At 34.3% G+C, this 25,734-nt stretch overlaps 1 long non-coding RNA gene across 1 annotated transcript in view; it reads left to right on the forward strand.

Annotated features, from left to right (window-relative positions):
• The window catches only part of LOC100760024, a 73,563-nt gene that overhangs the window by 39,220 nt on the left and 8,609 nt on the right, over window positions 1-25,734 (forward strand). Inside the window, exons 3-5 of the long non-coding RNA XR_003480395.2 lie at window positions 12,019-12,060; window positions 23,503-23,653; window positions 25,583-25,691. This is a non-coding gene — a long non-coding RNA (uncharacterized LOC100760024). The remainder of the gene's footprint in view (window positions 1-12,018; window positions 12,061-23,502; window positions 23,654-25,582; window positions 25,692-25,734) is intronic.

Here is a 25,734-nt window from a genome sequence, read left to right on the forward strand (position 1 = left end):
CCCAACATGACCTTCCCTACTCAGAGTTGTCTTGTTTCTATCTCTGTATCACAAGAGCCCTTTGCCATTCCTATAAACCCATTCTCATTACCTCCTGACCACTTTTCATGGTCTACTATCTAGTTTCATAGCCTATATCCAGTCTAATGTTTTCCTGTATGTTTATCAGTTCAGTGTGTTATGTACTATCTTTTTCAGTATATTTTTTATATTTCTAGCAAAAATTACATTGCCATAAGTTTGTGAGTTAATTTTCTGCATCCTTCATTAAATTTTGTTTCATGTCTGTTTCAAGCCTAATTAAATGCTATATTTCTCATTCTGTTTCTATAGAATGATTTGAAGTTTGTGTATTTTCTCCTTGGGATATATTTAATTATATATGGTCTTTTCTTTTCATACAAAGTTTTAGATTGTTTCGTACTTCTGTGAAACATTGGACTTTAGACTGGTATTGCAATGAATATATGCATTGTGCTTTGTAATATAACATTTTGACAAAATATTAGTTTGGACAAAGGTTTTCTAATTCTTCTAAAAGTTTTAATTTTAATGTGTACTTTGCTTGCATGTATGCCTCTGAATCATGTGTGTGCCTGGTGCTCTTGGATATCATAAGTGGACATTAGATCTATAGTTATAGGTAGTTGTAAGTTATCATATAGATCCTGGGAAATTAATGCCGTAGAAAAAGCAGCCTGTGCCTTTAAACACTGAACCATCTCTCTAGCCCAATGTTTGCTAACCTTATTAACCTTTCCTAGGAAATGACTCTGATTGGTTCACTATATTGTTCTTTTAGTCTCTATATATCCCAAACTTCATTATTTCTTGGAATTACTGTGTTGGCTTTTTGGTGCTTATTGTTTTTCTATGTGTTTAGTAAAGAACATTAGGTTCTTCACTTGAGATAACTTTGATTCAAGGTTTTTATAATATTTGAATATGTTTATGACTGAGAATATGCATGTGAAAACAAGGGGTAGTGCTTTGATTCCTTTCCTTAACATGATACCTACAAATTATATGTGATTCTGAACTTATTATTACTATTTACTTTTACCATTAATTTTTTGAGATTATAATACAATTGTATTCCTCTCTTCTCTTTCTTATCTCTAAACCCTCTCATATAACCCTCCTTAGTCTCTTTCAAATGCATGGTCTTTTATTCATTAGTTGTTATTGCACACATATATCTACACAAGTATTCATAAATATAGCCTCCTTATTAAGTATATTATTAGTTGCATGTATATATATTTAGGACTGACCATTTAGCACTGATGATCCAATGGATGTTCTCTTCCTTAATGAAGACTATTTTTCCCATTCTGAGAATTCCTCTAGTTGCCTGTAGTTCATTGTATAGGGTTGAAGCCTAGTTGGCTTCTTCCCTTCAACTTTGGCATGTTTATTGGTATTGTCTTTTTCAGCTCATGTCTGGGCAGTCATTTCAATGAAACATTAAAATAGATGCATTTGGTGCTTTATTGAAAAATCATTAATGTGTTGAATCTTTACAGTATAGATTTTGTTTCAATACTGGAAAAACAATGATTAAGTGACTGATCCTTTTATGATTCATTTAATTTATATATATTGAAAGAAATATAAACTATAGTAGAAGGATAGTTTAAGAAGTTAGAAGTGAAGCTTCTTAGGAAATCATATAAATGATGAAATAAGCATTGTGTTTTTTATGTACTAGCATTCTTTGAATTGTCTTATAAATTAATCAAACAGTATGATGGTTAGCTTGTATTTTGTAATAATTCACACACAATTCAAAAATTCCAAAATTCACTTCCTCCTGCTTTTTACTAAATCTGATATACTTTCTGATTCACTCTATAGAGAATCAAAGGTACCTCGCTCATTGCCAACAAGATGTTCCCCTTCTCCTCTGGGAACATGGGCTATTTAATAAGACAGCTCCTAAAGCTGCTAAGTGTGAGCAAGAATGAATCCAAATTATAAATTAAAATAAAATTACTTGCCTTTATAAATGCTTTTGTCCTAAACAAAAATATTAAATGACATTCATGTCTTCATTCACTTCGTTATTTATCTTTCCTTGCCAATTTATCACGCATAGAAAGAGAACATGAAACAGGAGCCAGACAGAAATTTGTTCCATACTATGGAGGGAAATGTCAACTTGAAAATGAGATTTTCCTTTCAGAAGCATATTCCTCCAGACTGTTTTTCATTTTTAAAAAATGCTCTTGATAAAGCTTTATGGTGACCATTTTGTGCTGATTAAATATTATAATCCTCTTATTTGTGAAGATTTCTCCAGGTCCCTTGTGCTTCTTCCTTGTATTAAACATGGATATAATGAAGCTCACACAGCATTGGGGAGTAATTATTATTACAATCTGAAGTGTATTTCAGTCACAAGCCATTTACATTTATGTGCTGAAACTAAATGATTAATGTGGATTTTACAGATTTTTAATTTTTCTCAGCAATGAAACCATAAGTATTAAGCTCTGAGAATCTTCTTATCTCTCATTTAATTCAGTATGTAATTGAGAACAAGCTTTTAGTATAGATGGGAAGGCTTCCCACACTTAACTGGATTAAGAGTTGAGCCACACTAATACATGTGAAGCCAAGGATCTTACTGGTATTTAGAATATGAAAAAAAAGTAGAGAAAATGGAATTTGGAAATTAACAATATTGTTTTCCTAAAATGACTGACAGTGTTTTACCTTTTTAAGACATCTTACATAGCTACTTTAAAAAAAGGAGCCATGCCCTAAAACATAGCTTTTCTTCTTAAGCTGACAGAGGAAAAGGCAAGAATTTTGACCTTATGCAGAAAAGTCACTTCAGACTATTTATTTCCATATAACTAGATAAAATATAGTCCTCAGTAAATATTTAAGATCCCTTTATCCAACTGCTAAAGCATGTATAATTTAATTATTACATTTTAATGTTATTTAATAAATTAATTATTAATAGAGGAAAGTCTAATTTGCTAAATCATTATACAAGCAAGCACATTACAATTAAAGCCTCTAAAAGCATGAAGTTTTAAATAAACCTTAGTTCTAGAACTGTCTTAAGTCCATAGCAGAATTGTTGGAATAGTACAGAAAGATGTCATGTACTTTCTACCATCACCCACAGCCTTTCCATTGCTGGTGCCTGGCAAGAGACAGTTCCTATGAATGAGAGAGTTCCTATAAATAATGAATTTACACTGTCAGCATAATTCACCTAACTCCCTGGCTTGGATCTGGAGTCACCATTCATGCCATTTCCTTTATGGATTTTGACAATGTGTAATGACTGGCATCCTCCAGTTTGGTAGCATCCATCATAATATCCTTACCAAGGTTCTCAGATACTGTTTTAATGTAAGCTGGTTTAGCACATTTTTTTTTTTACTTATGATGCAGTGATGTGAACATAACTATTATATTATCATATATAAAAATATTTAATTTTATGTGTGTGGGTGTTTTTTCTGCATGTATGTTAGTGTAGAAAAGGCATGCTTTGTGCCCACATAGGACATAAAGAAGGCATTGAAAACCCAGGAATCAGAAGTACAGAAATTTATGAACCACTATGTGGATGTTGGGAGCCAAACTTAGTCATTTTGAAGAGCAGCGAGCTTTCTGAACTACTAAGCCCTCTCTCTATGATGTTTTAATTTGATTATAGTTCATTTGTCCCATATTACATGAGAATGTTTATTATGGCATTCTTTTCTCTTCCCTAAAACATGATTCTGATAGTTACCCTGCATCCTTTCATTTTGATTGTTTTTTTAAAAATCTTATTTTGTTTAACTTTGGGTTCATTTATGCTGTAAAAAGATTCTAGACACCCATGTATTTAGTCTAGTTTCCCCAGTAAAGCACCTTAAAAAATTATAGTCTGATATAGTAAGGGATATGTTGACATTTATGTAATTAGAATATGATTAGGTTATGTAAATATCTTTAAATGATAAGTTGTAGCAACAGAAAACAGATCAATATTCACCATGGACGAGGGACAGGAGCATATAGAAAAAGACAGTAAGTATTAGTAGAAAAGTTCAACCAAACAGAGCCTTTCAGTGACCGAAAAAAACAGGTATTACAAAGAGTCAATAAGTTCCTCTAAAGAGAAGGTCAGTAGATCTGTTATCAGTAAATGTCACAAGCTTCAAAGGATCTCTCTAAGGGCACTGTAGTCTTTCTGTACACAAAATTGGCTTATCAGATATATCCAGATGTTTGAATGTCTTCTATTGTTGAAAGAAAATTACCTATATAGAGTTAAGTGAGCATGGCTTTAATGCTATAGCTTACCATTCTAGTAAGGAAATGCAGGTGGGTAACAATGTTTTCAATACTATATATGGAAAAATTAGCCACCATTTGTTTAGAGAAGACTGTAAACTCATTGAAAGGTCATATGTGAACAGAGTTAATGCCTACTTAGATTTCTTTCTGTACACTAAATTATGGTTCTATTAATTAATTTGGGTATTAAAGATGACATTCACATATGCATATATATCAGAAGAACTTAATATTCATTGCTGAATCATACCAATCACCAAGGAAAAATATTTGAATGAGGCCAAGAGTACAATGAAGTTTCTTCTTGGTAAAAATTTGTTCTATTTTCTTCCTTCCTTCTTTCTTTCATTCTTTCTTTAGATTACTGTTATGAGTTTTGGCTGCACATATAAGTGAGAAACATGTGTGCACTGCCTTCAGAGACAATAACAGAACATTGTGTCCCTTGGTACTGGACAGCTGTGAATTACCATGAGGGGTTTGGGACCTTTCTTTTTCTGCCCCAATTTAAAAAAACAACCTTATCCATTTTTTCATGTTTTTTATCTTTTTAGTTTATACACAAGTTTTGTTCATAAATAACAGTATACATAATTTAAAGCAACAATAGCATAAGCCAAAATATAAATTATTTAGACAATAAAAGTTTTATATGATCATCTTCAATTATTTCACTATCTGTGGAGTTATTTACCACTCCTATAAGTGATTTGTGCCTCAGATTTTCCAAAGAAAAATATGAAACTAATTTTGTCTTATGAGAGGATATTTTTGAAGATTGATGAGATTAACCATTGTAAGTCATTAGAATTATATAAATATATTATATATGTTTAATATTAATATTAATATTAATAATGATAATTATATTCATTAGCTAATATATTAACTTTATATTATAAATGTAGTTTATTTATTTTATTTTATGTATATTTGTGTTTTGCCTTCATCTTTGTTTGTGCAACTCATGTGTTCTTGGTGCTCACAGACGTCAAAAGAGGGCATCATTTCCCTAGAACTGGAGTTACAGATGGTTATGAAGCACTCCGTGGGTGGGAGAACTCAACTTATAAGTGTGTGGGTTAATATCAGGGTTTTCAACTCTATTCCATTGGTCTACCTGTCTATTTTTGTGCTAATACCAAGCTGTTTTCAATACTATAGCTCTGTAATAGTGCTTGAAGTCAGGGATGGTGATGCCTACAGAAGTTCCTTTATTGTGCAGGGTTGTTTTAGTTATCCTGAGTCATTTGTATCTCCATATAAAGTTGAGAATTGTTCTTTCAAGTTCTGTGATGAATTATGTTGGGATTTTGATGGGGATTGCATTGAATCTGTAGATTGCTTTTGGCAAAATTCCCATTTTGACTATGTTGATCCTACCTATCCAAGAGTATGGGAGATCTTTCCACTTTCCATTTTCTGGTATCTTCTTTAATTTCTTTCTTTAGAGACTCACAATTCCTATTGTACAGGTCTTTCAGGTTTTTGGTTAGTGTTACCTCAAGGTATTTTATGTTGTTTGTGTCAATTGTAAAGGGTACTGTTTCTCTGATTTCTTTCTCCACCAATGTGTCATTGGTTTATTGTAGGACTACAGATTTTTTGAGTTAATCTTGTATCCTGCCACTTTGCTGAAGGTGTTTATCAGCTGTAGGAGTTCCCTGTTAGAGTTTTTCGGATAACTATTGTAGACTATCATATCGTCTGCAAATAGTGAGAGTTTGACTTCTTCCTTTGCGATTTGTATTCCCTTGATCTCCTTTTGTTGTCTTATTGCTCTAGCTAGAACTTCAAGGACAATATTGAAGAGGTATGAAGAGAGTGGACAGCCTTGTCTTGTTCCCGATTTTAGAGGAATTGGATTGAGTTTCTCTCCATTTAATTTGATGTTGGCTGGTGGCTGGCTGTATATTGCTTTTATAATGTTGAGGTATGTTCCTGTTATCCCTGATTTCTCCAATACCTTTATCATGAAGAGGTGTTGGATTTTGTCAAAGGCTTTTTTGGCATCTAGTGAGATGATCATGTGGGTTTTTTCCTTCAGTCTATTTATATGGTAGATTACATTGATGGATTTTGGTATGTTGAACCATCCTTGCATCCCTGAGATGAAGCCTGCTTGATCATGGTGGATTATTTCTCTAATGTGTTCTTGGAATCGATTTGCCAGTATTTTATTGAGAATTTCTGCATCAATGTTCATGAGGGATATTGTTCTGTAGTTCTCCTTCTTAGTTGTGTCTTTGTGTGGCCTAGTTATCAAGGTTATTATAGCCTCGTAAAAAGAGTTTGGCAATGTCCCTTCTGCTTCTCTTGTGTGGAACAATTTGAGGAGTATTGGTATTAGCTATTCTTTGAATTTCTGGTAGAATTCTGCATTGAATCCAATTTTTTTAAAGGGTTGTTTTGTGTTTATATTCCTAAATATATGAGCTTAACCAGCTATACACAAATGCTTTCAGGAGGGACCTTTGGATATTGGATAACCAAGTGTTGTGCTCTTCTCTGGGGAATAGCTTACTCTCAGTTCTCAGTTATCTGTAGTTCATCATTACTTTGTATTTCTGCAGGGAAAGTAAGGGTAATAACAATAGCCTATAATGTTTTGGGATTGTATTAGTGGGCTGAGAACAACCACTCAACAGAGGGCTTCTCATGTCTTGTGCTGTAAATTATGCTAGATAATGTATGGCTCTTGTAGGTTACATTGCTAGCCTAGAGGGGAAATTTTCATTTTAAAAGTAGATGTGCAAATTTATACACTGATTAATGTGTATTATGGATAGATAATTAATAGTTCAGTTTCTTATCCTCACTCATTTTGATCTCCTCCCTCCTTATTCTGTACTTATGTACAGCCCCCTTCCTAAATAGAACCTCCCTCCCTGTTTTTCCATTTTCTTCCTTGGATAACTTCTTTTTTGATAATTCCCTTTCTATTGCTTATCATCCAAATATACCCCTAATAATTGCCCCCTTTGACATTCTTGATTCCTTTAGTTACTCCAATTTATGTACTCACACCTGAAAATTTGGAGCTATGAACCCGCGATTTCAGAAAACATGTGATTTGTTTTCCTTTATATTATCCAGGTTTTTATTATTTTTCAAGTTCCTTAAAATATCTACAAATTTTATGATTTCATTTTTTCTTTGCAGATGAAGAGTTTATATGTACCACATTTTCATTATCCATTTTTCAGTTAAAAAGTTTTTAGTTTGGGGCTGGAGAGATGGCTCAGAGGTTAAGAGCACTGCCTGCTCTTCCAATGGTCCTGATTTCAGTTCCCAGCAACCACATAGTGGTTCATGACCATTTTTAATGAGATTTGGTGCCATCTTCTGTCCTGCAGGCATACATTACAGCCTGAACAATACACATAATAAATACATCTTTAAAAAAAGAGACATATTTTAAAAAGTTTTTAGTTTGTTTTTATTTTCTAGCTGTTATGAATAGAGCAGCAATGAATAGGGTTGATTAAGTATCTGTGGAGAAGGAAGTGTAGTACTTTGGACATATGCCAAGGAATAGTATAGCTGAGTCATTTGGTACATTTATTTTTAGAGTTTTTGAAACTTCACACTGATTTCCATGGTGTCTACACCAGTTTTCAATCCTATCCACAGTGAATGAGTTAGAGATTCCTTTCCCAGACATTTACATCATCATTTTATGTCTGTGGTTTTAATAATGTTATCATTGTTAATGGGCTAAATGGATTCCCAAGTTATTTTTACTAGAATTATCTTAATTGATAAGGATGGTGAATATTTTTTCAAGATTTTTTCTTAGCCATATTTTTGTTCTTTAAGGATCTGTCCACATCAAAGGTCCATTTTCAATATTGTTTATTCATTGGTTTGATTATATTATAATTTGTATTTTTTGTATATTATGAAAAACCTCTTTCTGATATGTAGCTGACATAATTCCTACTGTGGTCTTTATCTTCATGTGTTTGATTATTTCTTTAACTGGTTAGAAGCCTTCTTAGTTCACTTGTCAATTGTTGGCCTTTAATCTTAGGCAAATACATACAAATTAAGAAAGGCTTTTTTTCAAGAACTGCCTTTGTCATCTTCTAGAAGCTTTAGTATTTCATGCTTTACTTAAAGTTTTTGATCCCTTCTTAGCTAGTTTCTATACAAGGTGATATATATGTATCTAAACTCAATCTTCTGTACATGGACCTCCTAATATCATTAGTGGAAAATGGACTTCCAGTTTACCTAATATCATTAGTGGAAGATGTCATTTTTTTATCACCAATACCAATATATGGGTGGGTTTTTTGTTTGTTTGTTATTGTTTTTTTCATCATTGTCAAATACTAAATTACTGAATTTGGTATTTGTACTCATTTTTTGGTCTTGATTTTGTTTGAATGGTTTATGTGTCTGCTTTTGTGCCAGTATCATATTGGATTTATTACTATTGTTCTCTGATATATCTTAGATTTGGAAGATTTACACTCAAACATTGTTTTTTTATTTTTTCTGATCAGGCTTTTTTTGTTTTACTAAGCAGAATATTTTATCATTCCACATGAATTTTAGGATACATTTTTATATATGTCTGTAAGGAACAAGATTTGATTTTTGACTAAGGTGCATTGGATCTGTAAATGGCATTTGATTAAATGGTAATTTTCATAATATTGTTTCCACTGATCTGTGGGCATGGGATGTGTAAGACAAATTTCAACATACTGAAAGAACAGAGATGTTAGACATTGGAAATAACATTCAACCTTCTTCAAGGGCAGCATTAACTTTTTCAAAATGGTTGTACTACACAAATCCATATGTGTGTTCCATGCAGTGTCCATCATTTCCATAAAATGAGATCCTTCATATTGTTGGAAAAACAATCCTAAACTCATACAAATCATAAGAGACCACAAGTTGTAAGTGTAATTCTAAGCAGAAAGAATAGAGTCGGAACATCACATCACTTGCATAAAACTACAGAACTAGGGATAAAGACAGCATAATTCTGATTGAGAAACAGACATGTAGACCAATGGAGTTGAATATAAAGCATGTAGATAAACGCACAGAGCTATGATACCTAGTTTTTCATATTTGTATGAAGTGTCTACTGGAAAAATCATTCTTTTTATACTTTTATAGGAAAAATATAAATATCCTCCAACAGAAGAATGAAAGTATATGTGTATTTCTTGCTTTACCTAAAAATAATTTCAAATTAGACCAAAGACTTCAATTTAAGATAAATACTTTAAAATGATGGAATGTAAATATAAGGATAATAATCCATAAAACCAAAATCACAAGAAAGCTCTATATGATGTAATTTTTGAAGCAAAGTCAGGCTGTTCTATCTGAGTATTTTATCGGCAATCAGAAAAGACATGGTGACAGACATCAAATTGACATACGAGTAATCAGCTTGATATAAGATCAAGGGGGATGCTTAAGCTTTTGATAAAGCTTAGCAATATTACCATATTTCTGTTGGGTTCTATGAAGTTTGAGTGGATCAAGAACAGCAACAACCATTAGGGAACAGAAGCAGTCAAAGAGCAAGGCCTTGGAGGAATTAACACTGAATGATGACAGATAGCTATATAACCAACAAAGGAAACTGAGAAATAGCTAATGAGGTACAGTAAAGCCAGAGAAATATTGTTTTGTAAACTAACTTGGTGAAGGCTTCCAGGAAGAGAGTGAAATACATTACTTTAAAGGGCTGACAACCAATTAGGGTAATGAGCTCTGTGATGAAATGTATATTATGAATCAAAATCTCAATAACACATTGGACACAAAGATGTTATCACATTTATTTTGATATCAAGAACTTATTTGTTCCTCTTGAGAGATGAAAAATGCCAAAGAAAATGAGGCATGATTTTGTTAACATTTTAAGTATCACAGATTAGGAAACATATTTCTTGATGTGCATATTTTAATTAATTAACAATAATGACTTCTTTGATAATTTCCTACCATGCATTTTGATCCTTTTCCACATCCTCTAACTCCTTTTCTGATACACCCAAAATTGTGTCCTTTTTATTTTTCCTTTTACCTCACTTAGTCCAAGTCGTGCTTCCTATCTATTTGTGTATTTGGTGCCTTCTTCTGGAGCAAGGTAGACATTTAAGAGAATTTACTCTTATAGAAACCTGATCTTTATTCCCCTAGCAGATGTCAATTGCTTATAGCTTCACAACTAGGAGTGGAACTTTATACACACCCTCACATTATTCATGTTGTGATGTTGTCATACTTGAGCTTGCTCACATCTTATGGATGATGTCATAACCACTATGAGTTCATGTGTGCTTCTGCCATTCCATTTCCAGAAAACAATGTCCTTGTATTCATTTGTCTCAGACTATTATAGTCTTTCTACTGTATATTTTCTGATGATCTCTGAGGAATGAATCTGATATTTATGTCCCATTTGGAGTGGAGTGCTGCACATTCTTGTTCTCTATACTATGAGCAGTATGGGTCTCAGTGTTACTCTTTATCTACTGTCAGTAGAATCTTTTTTGATGAGTATTGGGGAATGAATTAATCAATGATATAACGAAGAATTGGGTGTCAGTTAAATATTATGTTCATTGAGCAGAATAATAATGATATGTTCTTTGGTAGGACCAATGTTCCTCTAGCTACAGGTTCTTGATTTGTCAAAGGTCCCAGCTATGGGCCTAGTCTTGAGCACCACATCTGTATTCCAATCAGAAAGTTGGTGCTAACTCTTAGGATATTCATTGCATTATTGTACTTACAGACATGCCTTATAAGACCAGCAATTATTGCTGCATACAAATTTCATACCTGGGTAAGGGTGAGGATTACATTCTTCTATGGTAGCATGGATCACCCTGGAAGCTAGCCAGTAAACTAGCTTTACTGTACCACCTTTTACCTCCATGCTCTATGACTGACATTTCATTAAGATCTTAGCATCTAGATGCTGTCAGCAGGACACTCACCTATCCAGCAGCTATAGAGGTGGGCTGTGATGCAGAGCACAAATAGCTTACTCATGTTAAATTTGAAGGCATAAGGGTCCCAAGTGGATAATGTCTAGTCATGTGGAATATCTTAAAGAGAGACAAGAGGACTATTAGGCACTTGAGGTGTGATAAGCAGCATGGAGTAACCAGGATGGAAGGGGTTGTAACAAAAACAGGTAAGTTAATCCTGTCTTTGTCCCATGCACCAGACTTCATATTCTAAATTAATGCTTTCATGACAGCTCATTTGGATCCAAGTGTAGAGTGTTAAAAACAACTAACATTAAAATACATCCATATTAAACCAGGCTGTGGTGGTACATGCCTTTAATCCCAGCACTTGGGAGGCAGAGGCAGGTGGATCTCTATGAGTTTGAGAGCAGCCTGGTCTACAAGAGCTAGTTTCAGGACAGCCTCCAAAGCCACAGAGAAACCCTGTCTCAAAGAAACCATTTATATACATACACATACACATACACATACACATACACATACACATATACATATACATATACATATACATATACATATACATATACATATACATCCATATTGCATCAGAAATTTTCAAGAAAATGAAAATAAATCGTGTTAGGCAGAAATTACTGTTAACTATGAACTTTTACAATATGTATAATTTTAAATATAATTGGCATCCAAGAGTTCATAATGCTTTTTCAAATCTTCTTTATTTTCTCCTTAGGTATGTTTTAGAAAAAGCACTAAAGTCATATAGTGAAGAAAAGTAAGTAGAGCACCATCTGTTTTGTGAGTTTTCTGTAATGTGCAAAATTCTGAACATATATATGTATACATACAAAAAGTCTGCTGTGTAAACTAAAAAATAAGAAAATGAATACTATATATATATATATATGTACATATATAGATATTTGTTAGACTAATTTTATCACTTTGTTCCATACACAATTCACAAATCTATTATATAATATTAAAATTTATCAATATTTTTGTATAACAGTGCTGATTATTATTGATACGACTCATCCTCACATCTACTATACAAAAACATTATTTAAGTATAACAGCATAGAATTATATACAGTGTGTTGTGATTTGCATAACAAATGTTCTCTACTGGTTCATGTATTTGAACATGTTATTCTCTAGTTCATGTTGCTGTTTGAAGTTTATAAAACATTTAGGTTGTGGAATCTTGCTGGAGGAATTACATGGCTGGGGGAGGACTTCGAAAATTTATACTTGGTCCTACTTCAAGTTCACTCTATCTGCCTTCCTTTTATAGTTGAGATAGGATTTCTCAGTTTCCTGCTTCTTTACAAATGACTTTCTTATCAGATGGACATCTATCCTCTGGAAACTTAAGTCAAAATAAACTCATTCTTAAGTTAATTTTTGGTCTTGCTATTTTATTGTAGCAAGAGTAAAAAGCAAGTAGTACCCAGTTTTTATAAAAAACATTCTCATTATAGTGTCACTACAGTTTGATGTGTTCAGTTTATTTACTCTGTGATGTGGGTCCTCTGTGTGAGCAAATGCTAATTCCAGTTACTGGGGTATGAAAGGAATATTTCAGTCATCATGGTTTTCTTTGCATATACTAGATCTATAATATGAAATATGTGCTACTGATAAGGTTACGTACAGAGCAGACTATGAATAGTCAAGATTTGGAGGAGTTGGAAGTTATTCAAGATTTTTTTTATCAATTGAGAGTCTAATTGCTTCAATGACAAAGTACACACCTACAACCCCCAAAATATGCATATTTTATATAATAGAAACCTCTAATAGAAAAAATGATATAAAATAAATAAATTTAGGTATTAGAGAATATGTAAAAGTCTGAAGACTAATAAACAAGGGAATACTGCATTGACATGAATTGATACACTTATGTTTCTATATTCTGGACTCCTAATAAACTTACCATATCTGAGATTTTATTCGTTTCATTTCATATCATGTGGCTTGACAGTGTTAACATCCTAGTGATATTAAAAACAACTAAAATGTCAAAACGAAACTACATCAAAACCAACAAATTGAGATATATTTACAGAATTTAGATAAGCTTATAAAGTTTAGATTTTTAGATCCAGAAAATATTTACAGATTTCAGTTAAATTAGGTATTGAACATAAGTGATAAGGTCCATATAAGTTCTAAATAGAAATATAACTTTAAGATTTCATTTGCTGTTTTGTTTATACTCATTATTCCTCTTCTTTCTACTAAAAGAGTAACTCTGCTCATAGAAATTCAGTACATAACTCTGGTTGTTTCAGTCTTGCATTTGTCCAGTTAGCCTTCCCAGGACTGAGAACATAAAGGCATTAGTTCACAGGTGATTATTCTTAAGTTGTCTAGAAAGACTAAACAAAACAGGTTTAATGGCTACTTTTAATTGTCAACTTGACACCACCTAGAATCACCTAAGAAAATCGCCCATTAAGGACTTTTCTGGAGCAGGATGTTCTGTGGCATATCAATGGAGTACTATTTCTATTACATTAATGGACATGAGAAAACCCACCTAGAATGTCTTGAAACCATTGCCTGGTTTGGGACTCAAGGATGCATAAGAGTGGAAAAGCTGGTTAGTTATCAAGCACTCATGCATTCATTTCTTTCTCCTCTTGAACTTTGCATATAATGAACTAGAAACTTCAAATTCCTGACACATTGACTTCCACAAAACAATGGGCTGTAACTTGGAATTTGTGAGCCAAAATAAGCCACATTTCTGGTAAGTTGTTTTTAGCAGGATATTTCTTCCACAACAACAGTTATAAGCCTAGAACAAGAATATATCATGTTGCTGCACCTGATCAAGTAATTGAGCTGGCATGTCATCACTGCATCAATTGTGCCTAAAGAGTACTTGTCGCTCATTACAGTGCCTAATAGAATCAATTCAAATGCCTGGACATAAGTATATTCCTATATAGCAGAGAAGTGATTGGATGAGTGATGTTTTCTTAGCAAACACAAGTACCCTGAATATAGATTGCATTTGATTCTGTGAGAAATGTTTTCATAATTTTTAGTCTCATCCAAGAAACTGAGCTGAAAACAGGATCTTCTGGGAATACATTCAGTCCAAGAATTTCTTCTCCTTGATTGATCTTTTCAAACAAAAGTTCCCTCAAACCCACAATGACACAGTCACATAGAGCAAAATCTTACCTTTGCTCCATCTGTTTGACATGTTTTTATGTTTTACAAAGGGTAAATATTGTATCAGTTTTAGCAAACAGAGTTATAGTGTTTGCTGGTAATTTTCTTCTATTTGATTATGAAAAAGATAGTCTATCCTAGATGACTAACTACAGCAAACTTTACACATTTAAACAAATATAATAGAGAAAATACACCCAATAATTTGTATGTAGATGGATTATATGTGAGATAGTTCAGGTTTTATGAATTATCTCACATAGTTTATGTTTTAGAGAAAGAAGAAAAACAGAAAACATCTGTAGAGAAGGTTAAATATTGGATTTAATACTAGTGGACTTTGACAAATACAAATGTGGTCACATGGTTTGATTTTACCTGTATTTTCAATGACCTAATTTGTAACATGAATTCTAATTGGTCTTAATAATAAAAGCCCAGAATCAGATATAAGAGTAAACCCTGAGATGAGAGAGAAGGAGCAAACCAAAGCCAACTTTACCTCACCAGCTTGCCAGGGGAAAAGACACAGAGTTACTGCTTCCTCCTGTCTATATTATTTTCTCTGCCCAGCAATCTTACTTCCTGCCTGTCTGTACAGACCTCTAGAGCTCTATAGTTAGCAATAGGTAAGGTCCATCTTCTGGTCTTCAGACGTGCTTTATACAAGCAAGATATCACCACACTAATTTATTTGTAATTTCTTATAAAATAATTATGAATATTTATCCCAAAATTTTAATGATAATACAAGCACAGGTATCTTAAAATATTATTAAACCATTGAGACTCCTTCTTGTGGAATAGATTCAGAACAAGTGTTACCTGTGGGACAACTGTCAGCTCCTACCACAATGGTGCCGTGACAATAGGCTCCAAATTCTTTTGAAATCCATTGACACTGGCCGCAGGAGTTTGCCTTGAGAAGGAATCTGCAATGGTGTATACTATGAATTTTCATTGGCTAGCATGACATTGTCAGAACTATTCAACTTCTTTTTGTGGTCCTTCAGAGAAAGTAGATGCAATTCAGAATTTGCCTAAGAAGCATGAATACATTCTCTCAGTTTGAAACAACATATAGTTACATGGATAGATGATATCCCTGAGGAGCTGCTGATGGGAACTGTGACCAATCCAATACCTCTTGACTATATAAACATTTTAATCACCCTAAATACTGGGCTTATGCTGACTACAACTATTTTATTAAAACCATTTGAGAATTTATTTCAAAAGACATATTTTTCAAGGAGCTGATACGATCTAACTGTAGGTTTTCTGGAAGAGACAGATGAGAAAGTAAATTATGGATCAGCTTCCAATTTGTCCATATCCATTGTCACCTGGAGTCCTATGGTAGTAACTCACTATTCCACAGTCACTTATGAAGTGTTTAGCTTACTCAGTGAAATCAATGTCAATCCCAATTTAAAGCATTTCCCCAGGTTTCTAAAAGCTCAAAGATATATGATTATGTTGTGCTCAGGACAGGTTCTGTTTGTTACCAGACAGAGGTGAAATTAAATAGAATCCATTGATTTTGTCACCCTTGTATAAACTCATAGATTGAGCTACAACAAAAGCACCTTGCCTGGGTGAAAAAGGCAATCATTGCAAGTTCTTGTTTGTGCAGAAATCTATAGAGGATTCACACAATACCAGATCTTGGTTTAGAGCCCACTGAAGTTGAAGAAAAAAGTCATAAATTCCATTGATACTACTTAATGGAACTGTTTCTGTCTTTTGGGGTTATTAATAAACATCTAAATATGGAGACATAGAAGCACTGAGAACAACTGGGAAGAACATGACATGGGAATAACTGAATGTGTGCAAACATGTGGAAGTGTGGCAAGCACAAACACAGAGACAAAACTTAATCATGTGAATTTAAAACAGCATAAAACAATCTGTGGGGCTTTTTTCTGGTCCCTAAGACACCAGCATCTGAAGAACTTCATCAAGAGGCTAAGAGATGCCAAAAGTGTCCACAAAGTTGGAGGGAATTATACCAAATTGTACTGTGCCAAAAGGCAACAATTGAGGAATAAGAATAATAATCAGTGGGACAGGTGACTTCAAGTAGTCACCTGTGCTTTGTTCAGAATGTATTTCTGAAGATTACTGGGCTGCTTGGGGAATCTATAGTTAGGCGGTCAGAAGCACACCTTTTAAAAATATGTACTTATTCATTTTCATTTTCTGTGTATGAGTGTTTTGTCTGCATGTGTGTTTTTGCGATGCACATGTTCAGAGCCTGCAGAGACCAGAAGAGTACAACAGTTACCTTGAAACTGGAGTTACAGACTATTGTTAGCTGCCACATGGGTACTGGTAATAGAACCTTGTCTTTGGGAAGATCAAATAGAGTAGCACATTTGATACAAAGAAATAGTTTGTGATTCCCAGATATTGTTTTGTAATAGGCTCATTGGTCCTGGACATTGATAATTATTAATGTTTAATTCATCATTCTGCTAAGCAGAATTTTATGGAAAGATTCTTTACTTTGTTAAGGGGAGCTCTACCTAGGATATCCTTTGTTAAATATTTCTACTGAAAATAAGTCTTAAATTTGGCATTTATATGTCTAAGCAGAATGACCGTAACTCATTTTGTTTTAGCATGAAACTTTACATCAGATAAAGAAGTCCAGACTTCTTGGATATAGGGCAATGCCTTTCATAGATTATAAATGGTACTCAGAATTTTCTTGTCTGCTGAAATTTTATTAATATCACAATCATAAGAAGACAGTGTATGTATAATTGTAATCAAGTGCATATATATGGAGAAAGTTTCTTATTGAAGTATTAAGCAGGCAAAGGTTAGGGAATCAACATCAAACATTCTAAGGATAGCTTACTATAAGCCATGGTAAAAGAAATACATGGTCTAGGAGACAGGATATACATTCCCTTTGGTGATTATCATTAAGTGTACTCATTACTTTGCTTATGAATATAATCAAAGCTGAGAGAAAAAAATCAAGCCATGTAGTAACTAAAAGGGTGACAAAAAGAGGTTGCTCAATTTGAAAATATAGATATCAGTAACTTGTGAAATTCTAAATGATAAAGTCATAAAATGCCACTTTATGTGTACATATTCTTTCTCTTTCTAGAACTGTTAGCAAAAATTTAAATGCTCAAAAGTAAAGTGAATAAACGTTGCTGGTGATGTTTCACAAACAAGCATGTATGACAAAGAAGAATGCTTCCTGTGCAAAACTCAATATACAACAAAGAAACTCACTTTTCTGTGAGTGACATCAGTCACACTGGATAATCTGTCATATTAAGCACTGGTTTAGAATTGCAAAGTGTTACTACAATTATTATATTCAAGCCATTATAATTATAACAAAATTTATTTTTTCAGCATTTGGAACCTCACTACATTGTTACCATTTTCCTTTTCTTTGTGTTTCAATATTCTGATATGTAAATATGCATGTGTGTGTCTGTGCACAGGTGTACATGTGTGTACATGCATGTGTATTTGTATTTTCCTGTGCATGTGTTTGCATGTACATATGTGTAAGTGTATGTGCATTTGTGTGGGAATATGTACATATGTTTGGGCATGTGTGTTTGCAGGTTCATACCTGCGTTCATATCTGCATGTGTGTGCATGCATTTGTGTGTGTGTGTGTGTGTGTGTGTGTGTGTGTGTGTGTGTGTGTGTGTGTGTTTGTGTGCTGGTGCACATGTAGGTGCTGTTGATGAGTGTGTGCTTGCATGCAGATGAGAGATCGATGTTAGATATCTTCCTCCATTACTCTCCACATTATTTTTTTGAGGAAGGAATTCTCATTGAACCAGGAACTCTCTGCTTTGGCTCAGCTGGCTATGCTTTAAATGCCTGTCCTTTCATCCCTAGGCACAAAATTACAGTTACATAAATTCTGGGGATTCACACTTGGGTCCTAATGCTGGCAAAATATAAACTTTATACAATAAGTCACTCCTAGGCCAAAAGCAGTCATTTATGTTATTGCCACAGCTTAGAAAAACAAGTCAACATTTGGGATAATAGTCTCCTCAATATAGAAGTTCATAAGCAGGGTGGACTAGAGAGACCTTTCAAAAGCATACTGTTGCTTAAGGAAGCCTTAACAATATTGCTGTTTTAATTATTTTTAATTTTTCCATTTGCTTCATACAAATAAGTCTTAAATGTTAATGACCAATAGATAAACTTTCAGTTTATACGTTACACTATTTGAAATGGGTTTATAATAGCAATAGACTTCTTTCCTCTAATATTTAATCAAATAGCATATTACTGCTGTCTGTTTTCCTTTAGCATGTAATTGTACATCATGGCTCAATGTTCTTATGTAATTCATTATCCCAATCCTCCACAATCCTCAATTCTTCCCTTTTTACTCAGTCTCTTTTACTATTATTCTACTCTTGGTTTCCACAAGATCAAGTTATTGAATCACTCCTACTTAGATTATACAATGTAATTCCTTTTTTAAAAAAAATGTCAATTGGAAGCTGTAATTACATTTGTATATATGGATCCAAACAAGTACAGTGTTTGATATCTGATTCAGTAATTAGCATCTAGAGAATAGCTAAATTGATAAAATAAGAAAGATATCTTTTTTATGTTTGTTTGTTTGTTTGTTTTCATTGTCAAGTGTGGAAAGATAGTTCATTGCTCAGTTAGTGAAGATTTTCTTGTGCAAAAACAAGGTCCTGATTTGATTCCTCAGCACCTGCATAATGCATTGCTGGTTGTGGTTCAGGTGTTTGTAATACCAAAAGTGGATTGGTGGAGACAGGCAAATTCTTCTTTTTCATATAAAAATTTAATTTAGAAACAATCTTATTTTACATATCAATCCCCCAGTTCCCTCACTTCCCATCCTCCCATGGCCCCACTGACTTCCCCCACACCCACCTCCACCCACTCCCCAAGGATAGTGAGTCCTTCCTCAAATTCTTAAGGTTCTCTGGCAAGCCAATATAGCTCAATACAGCACTCCCCAATTCTTAGTGAGAGATACTTTTTCAAAATCAGTGTGTATGACTCCTGATGAACAATAATCAAGAACAGACCTCTTCCCTCATTTGCATCTGGGCACATGTGCACCTACATCCAGTATAACTGCATACATGTGTATAGGCGTGTACAAATATATGTGCATGCACATGCACATGCACAAACACACAAACTTTGCTTTTTGAATTATACAGAATTTTGATTAGTATCTTCAGGTGGGCCAGTATTTCCTCTTTAAAGAATAATTTGAAGAGGGTAATGTCTCTTTCATTGCTCATCTCTCTGAAACCTACAACATTAGTTCGTGTATATATTTTTAACTTCCAATTTCCCAGAACTCAAGCTTTTCCTCCCCATTCTTTTTCTTTATGTTCTACGTCTCTGAAATCTTATATCCTTATCTAGTTGCACAAATATCAAATGCAAATAGATCAGGGAAGTCAACACAAAACCTCAACCTCTGAAACTGCTAGAAGGGAAACAAAAAATACCCTTGAAGGTAAAGCATAGGCAAGAACCTACTCAATTTTTAAATTGAAAATGAATTATCATCTCATAAAGTACATCCCAAACACAGTTTCCCCTCCCTCCATTACTTGTAGCTCACCCCCTCCTTCTCTCTCCCCCAGACCCACTTCACATCAGTTTCCTGTTCAGAAAGGAAAAGTCCTCCAGAAGGTGACAGCCAAACAAGACAAAACAAGATCCAATAAGACAATAGAAAAGCCCTCATATTGCATATCAAGTCTGGAAAAAAAGCCACCCAATAGGAGGAAAAGAGTCCCAAAAGCAAGTAAAAGAGTCAGATAAAATTGTTCCCACTGTTAGGAATCCCGTGAAAATACCAAGCTAACAGTTGTAACATAAACGCAGAAAACCTAGTACAGACCCATGCAGGCCCTGAGGTTTCTGTTTCAGTCTTCCTGAGTCAATAAAAGCCCTGCTTAATGGAGATAGTAAGACATACTTTCCTGGTGTCTTCTCTCCTCCATGACTCCTATAAACTTTCCTTCTTTTTTTCCATAGACTTCCCCCATCTCAAGGGTGGGGACTCAAAGGAGTTCTCCAGTTTAGACACTCTCTCCATATAATGTTTGCCTGTAGGCCTCTGCATCTGCTCCCATCTGTTGCTGGAGGAATCCTCTCTGATAATGACTAGACAAGGCGTTGATCTATGAGTTTCACAAAATATCACTAGGAATCATTTCCTTGATATTTTTTGCCAGTCTTGTTTGGTTATGCTATCCAGTCTCCAGGTCCACGCAGTGTAAGACATGGCTCCTCTGTTGGAGTGCCATCAAGTTAAACATACATTGACTAGCCACTACCATAATCTCCGCGCTGCCACCACTGCCCCAGCACAAGTTGTTGGCAGGGAAGGTTGTAGATTGATGGTTTTGTGGCTGGGTTTGTATCCTGGTTTCTCTTTACCTAACCTGTCTGGCTCTGTGGATTTTAGCTTGAATATCATTTTCTTAACAGTTAATATACACTTATAAGTGAATATAAACTATGTTTGTCATTCTGGACCTGAGTTACCTTACTCAGCATGATTTTTTTTTTGTATCTGTTTGCCTGCTTATTTCATGATTCCATATTTTTTAACTGCCAAGTAATTCTCCATTATGTAAATTACCACATGATTTATCCATTCTTCAATTGAGGGACACCTAGCTTGTTTCCAGATTCTAGTTATTATGAATAAAGCTGACGTGGACATAGTTGAGCACATGGTAGGATAATTTGTCTTTTGGCTATATTCTCAAGAGTGGTATTCCTGAGTCACAGATTTCTTATTAATTATGAATGTTTGGCCTTAGCTTAAGCTTGTTCCCAATTATTTAGATCTGTGCCTAATTTTTAATTGGATTATTTGTTTCTTTAATGGCCAGTTTCTTGAGTTCTTTCTATATTTTCAATATTAGCCCTCCATCAAATATGTCACTGACAAAATATTTTCTCATTCTGTAGGCTGCCTCTTTGTGTTATTGACAGTGTCCTTAGGTAAGAAATTTCTAAAAAGGACTATAGCCACTCAAAGATTAAGGCCAGCAAGTTGAAAATGGGATTTCATGGAATTAAAGTATTTTGTTTGAGTAAAAGCAATGGTTAACTGAGTAAGGAGTTAGTGTAAAGAACAAGAGTGAATTCATTTTGGCTATTGTTTTAGTTACTTTTCTTTTATTATGATCAGACTATGACAAAGGCAACTTATAAAGAAAGCATTTAATTTTGGACTCATGGTGCAAAAGGTTTAGAGTCCTTGACCATCATGGTGGCAAGCATGGCTGTACACGATGGCAAGACAGGCATGGTGTACAGGCATTAGCTGACAGCTCACATCCTGATCCACAAGCATATGGCAGTGAGAGAGCTAAAAGAGAAAAGCAAGGCTTTTGAAAGTTCAACCCCCATCTCCAGTGACACATCTCCAAAAGACCACATCTTCTCAAGTAGTTTCATCAACTCAGGTTTAAGTATTGAAATATATAACCCTATGGGGGTCTTTTTCATTCAAATCACCACAGCTATACATCTGGAAAAGAATTAGTCTCTAGATACCCAAGAATCAAAACAAACTCAACACCAAGAAAAGAATCAATTCTGTTGCTCTAGATATCATTTAATGCCAACTTGACACAGCCTACTCTCATTTGAGAGTAAAGCTTTAGTTGAGGCATTGCCTTTATCAGATTGGCCTTTAGACAAATCTGGAGTGTATTGCCTTGTTCCTTAATGGATGCTGGAGGGCACATTCCAGTGCTGGTGGTATCATCTCTAGTCAGAAATGATTGGAATACATAAAATAGCTCTATAAGGAGGACACAGTAAGACAAGTAGCAAGCAGCATGTCTCTGTGGCTGCTGTTTCAAGTTTCTGCTTGAATTACTATCTTGACTTCCCCCCAAAGATGGAATGAGACCAGGAAGTCTAAAATGAAATCATCTGTGATTTCCCTCAATTTCTTTTGGTTTGAGTGTTTTATCACACCAACAAAGTGAAACTGTAACACCGATTAAAAAATCGCCTCTGTTTCTGAAGAAATTCTCAAAAGAAAAAATAGTTATGGTTAATAAACATTTGTAAAAGGTGTTTAGCATCCTTAGCCATCAGACAGGTGCACATAAAAATTACTTTGAGATTCCATCTCAGCTTGCTCATTATGCATGTCATCCAGAAATCCAATGAAAAATGAATGTTGATAAGTATATTGGAGAAAGGAATCTATATTCAATGTTGTTTGGAATGTACATCAGTATATCCACTATTGAAATTGCTATGGATGTTTATCCAAAGGCAATAAAATTGAACTACCACGTGACTCAGCTATACCAACCTGGACATAAATCTCAAAACTCTGTATTCTATTACAGAGACACTTGTTCATCCATATTCACCTAGGAGATAGAGCCAGCCGAACTAAGCCTTAAAAATTGTACCCTAGACACAGGCATATATCATTTATGTTTGTGACCTATGTTCATGGCCACAGTCAACAAATAATGTGCAATAATGAAAGAGGCAAACCCAAAATTATGAGAGCAAAGGAGATGGGTTACTGAGAACCTGACACTGCCTTCAGCCACTTTCTCCAGTGTTTAGAATTGACTATCTGCATTGATCTATCAAGGTATGCTTTAGCAATGCCTGAGGCTGCATTTAGAACCCTTGCAATACAGACTATTAAAACACACAAGATAATTTAGTTATATTCTAACCCTTTAAGAAATGTTTGCCTAACACATACTAAACAAACTTGTAGTTCACATGTTTTACTAGATTTTTAATTTATTTATAAATTGTATTCTTTGTACTTTGTAATAAATAGCATATTAGTTTTGCTATAAAGATCCATCCATATTAACATAAGTCATTTCCACTCACTTGTTTGTATTAATATATGATATTCCATTATCTGATTATTATATAATTATTAATAGTACTCTTGTGTACAATAATCAATCATGTCTCAACATTTTAAAAAAGATTTTATTTATTTTTATAGTATGTGCATGGGTGTCCTTCCTGCATGTATGTGTATGAACTGCCTGAATCTGCACACTCTGAGGATAGAGCATGGTTTCCAATCCCACTAAATGGTGGCTGTAACCCTCTCTGCTTACAGAAGACCTGGAAGAGGAACACAAAGGATCTTGGTGGGTGAACGATATCTGCAGTCCTTGTCTCAGATTTTTGTTATGAAAGGTTCTGTAGTTTAAGACATATAGCTATTATCTGGGATTTGAATACATATAGAGAATTTTATTAATAATTCTGTTAGAATTATTAATATCTGTGACACCTTCAAGGAAGACTTGCAATTTATTCTTATGTATAATGATATTCATAGTCCAAAATATTTAAACAATTGTCATGTCATTTAGAAATTGTGTATTTTATTGCAGAACCTTAGGAAAAATTCTCCTCATTTTTAAAAACATAGGATAATACTATTTTTAATTTAATTTAAATTTTATTCATTTTACATACCAACCACACTTCCCCCTTCCTCTCCTATTACCTCTTTATCCACTATCCCTCAACCCACCTCCATCCACCCACCCGAAAGTATAAGGCCTCCCATGTCAATAAAGCCTGGCACATTATGTTGAGGTGGGACCAAGCCCATCCCCTACCTCAGCATCAAGGCTGAACAAGACATCCTACCATATGGAATGGGTTTCAAAATCCCAGCTCATGTATCAGGAATAGACCCTTGTTCCATGGCAGTGTTTTCGGTACTTTCCTTTCTAAGAGAGTTTTCCTGCTACCTGTGGCTGTAGCCATCATAAACCACCAGCATTCCTGTGAGAAATTTCTCTTGTGGTTTTACTCAATTTACTCAATCTTTCCTATGAAAGTATGCCATAATTTGAAGCTTAACTATATATTAAGGATAAATGCTTTATAGCTGTTCAGATATTATAGAAATTTGGAAAATAAAAGATATCTTTTTGAAAGTCAAGTTGATGCAAAAAACAAACTGTTTGATTCACATTAAACACTGCATTTTAGGAATTTGTCATGAACACAATTTGAGCTCCTTTCTGTACTATAGGAGAGCATTTTCTCATAATTGGAAATTTACACAAGCTGTTGAAAACATAAACTTATGTGGCTGTGTAAACAAGATACTGAATTATTATATATTAAATGTTACAAGTCTATATAATCTCCATTGTGTACTTTGTATTATTCATAAAACATAATTAAAAAATAAATTTTTTTACTTAGCATCTGCAATATAGTTTGGGGGTTAATGTAATGACTTGAACTTAATTTCTTGAATATAATGGAACATGCTCTTTGATTGAATTGTTAATGTAAAAATCCCAAGATCTACAGGGGCTATTTCCATCTTGTATACAACAAATCTTTTATAACAATATTCATCATTCTTTTATATGCCAAAAGTGCACTTGATAAGTGCCGGCAATGAACTGCTATGTGATTTTACTTCCATGTGTAATCTAAAGGATTTGATCCTGTGGATGTTGTGAATAGAGGGTGATGACTGGAGGCTGAGCAGAGTAAAATTCAGAAATGAAAAGACAAAAGTAAGTTCATCTATCTGCATTAAGTTTTATAATGAGACAGCAGTAAGAAATTATGATGTATATTCATATAGTACAGAGAAGTTAGATGCCAATTATTTACTATGTGTTTCAAAAACCTAGAAGCAACTATTCTAAATGTTTTCATGTTAAGTGATACATTTCTGAAATGATGAGCTTCATTTTAAAAATAATATTCATTTAAATTAAAAACAATCTTATTTTTCATACCAATCCCAGCTCCCACTCCCTCCCATTCCCCCACCATCTCCCCATTCCATCCCCATCCATTCCTCAGGGAGGACGAGGCCTCCCATGGGGGAAATCATCAAAGTCTGTCATAATGTGGGGCAGGACCTAGGCCCTCCCCTGTGTATCTAGGCTGAGAGAGTATCCCTCTATGGGGAATAGGTTCCTACAGCTCATTGTGCACTAGGGATAAATACGGGTTCCACTGCCAATGGCCCCATAGACTATCCAAGTCCCCCAGCTGACACCCACATTCAAGGAGCCTGGTTCATTCTTATGCAGATACCCCATCTGGCAGTTGGAAGTCCCTGAGCTCCTACTTGCTCCTTCCAGGTTTTGATCCCTTTGCTCATCACTCCTACATCCCTGCAACTGGATTCCAGGAGTTCAGGTAAGTGCTTAGTTGTGAATCTTTGCTTCTGCTTCCATCAGCT

Source organism: Cricetulus griseus, assembly GCF_003668045.3.
Source record: "Cricetulus griseus strain 17A/GY chromosome 1 unlocalized genomic scaffold, alternate assembly CriGri-PICRH-1.0 chr1_0, whole genome shotgun sequence".
NCBI lineage: Eukaryota > Metazoa > Chordata > Mammalia > Rodentia > Cricetidae > Cricetulus > Cricetulus griseus.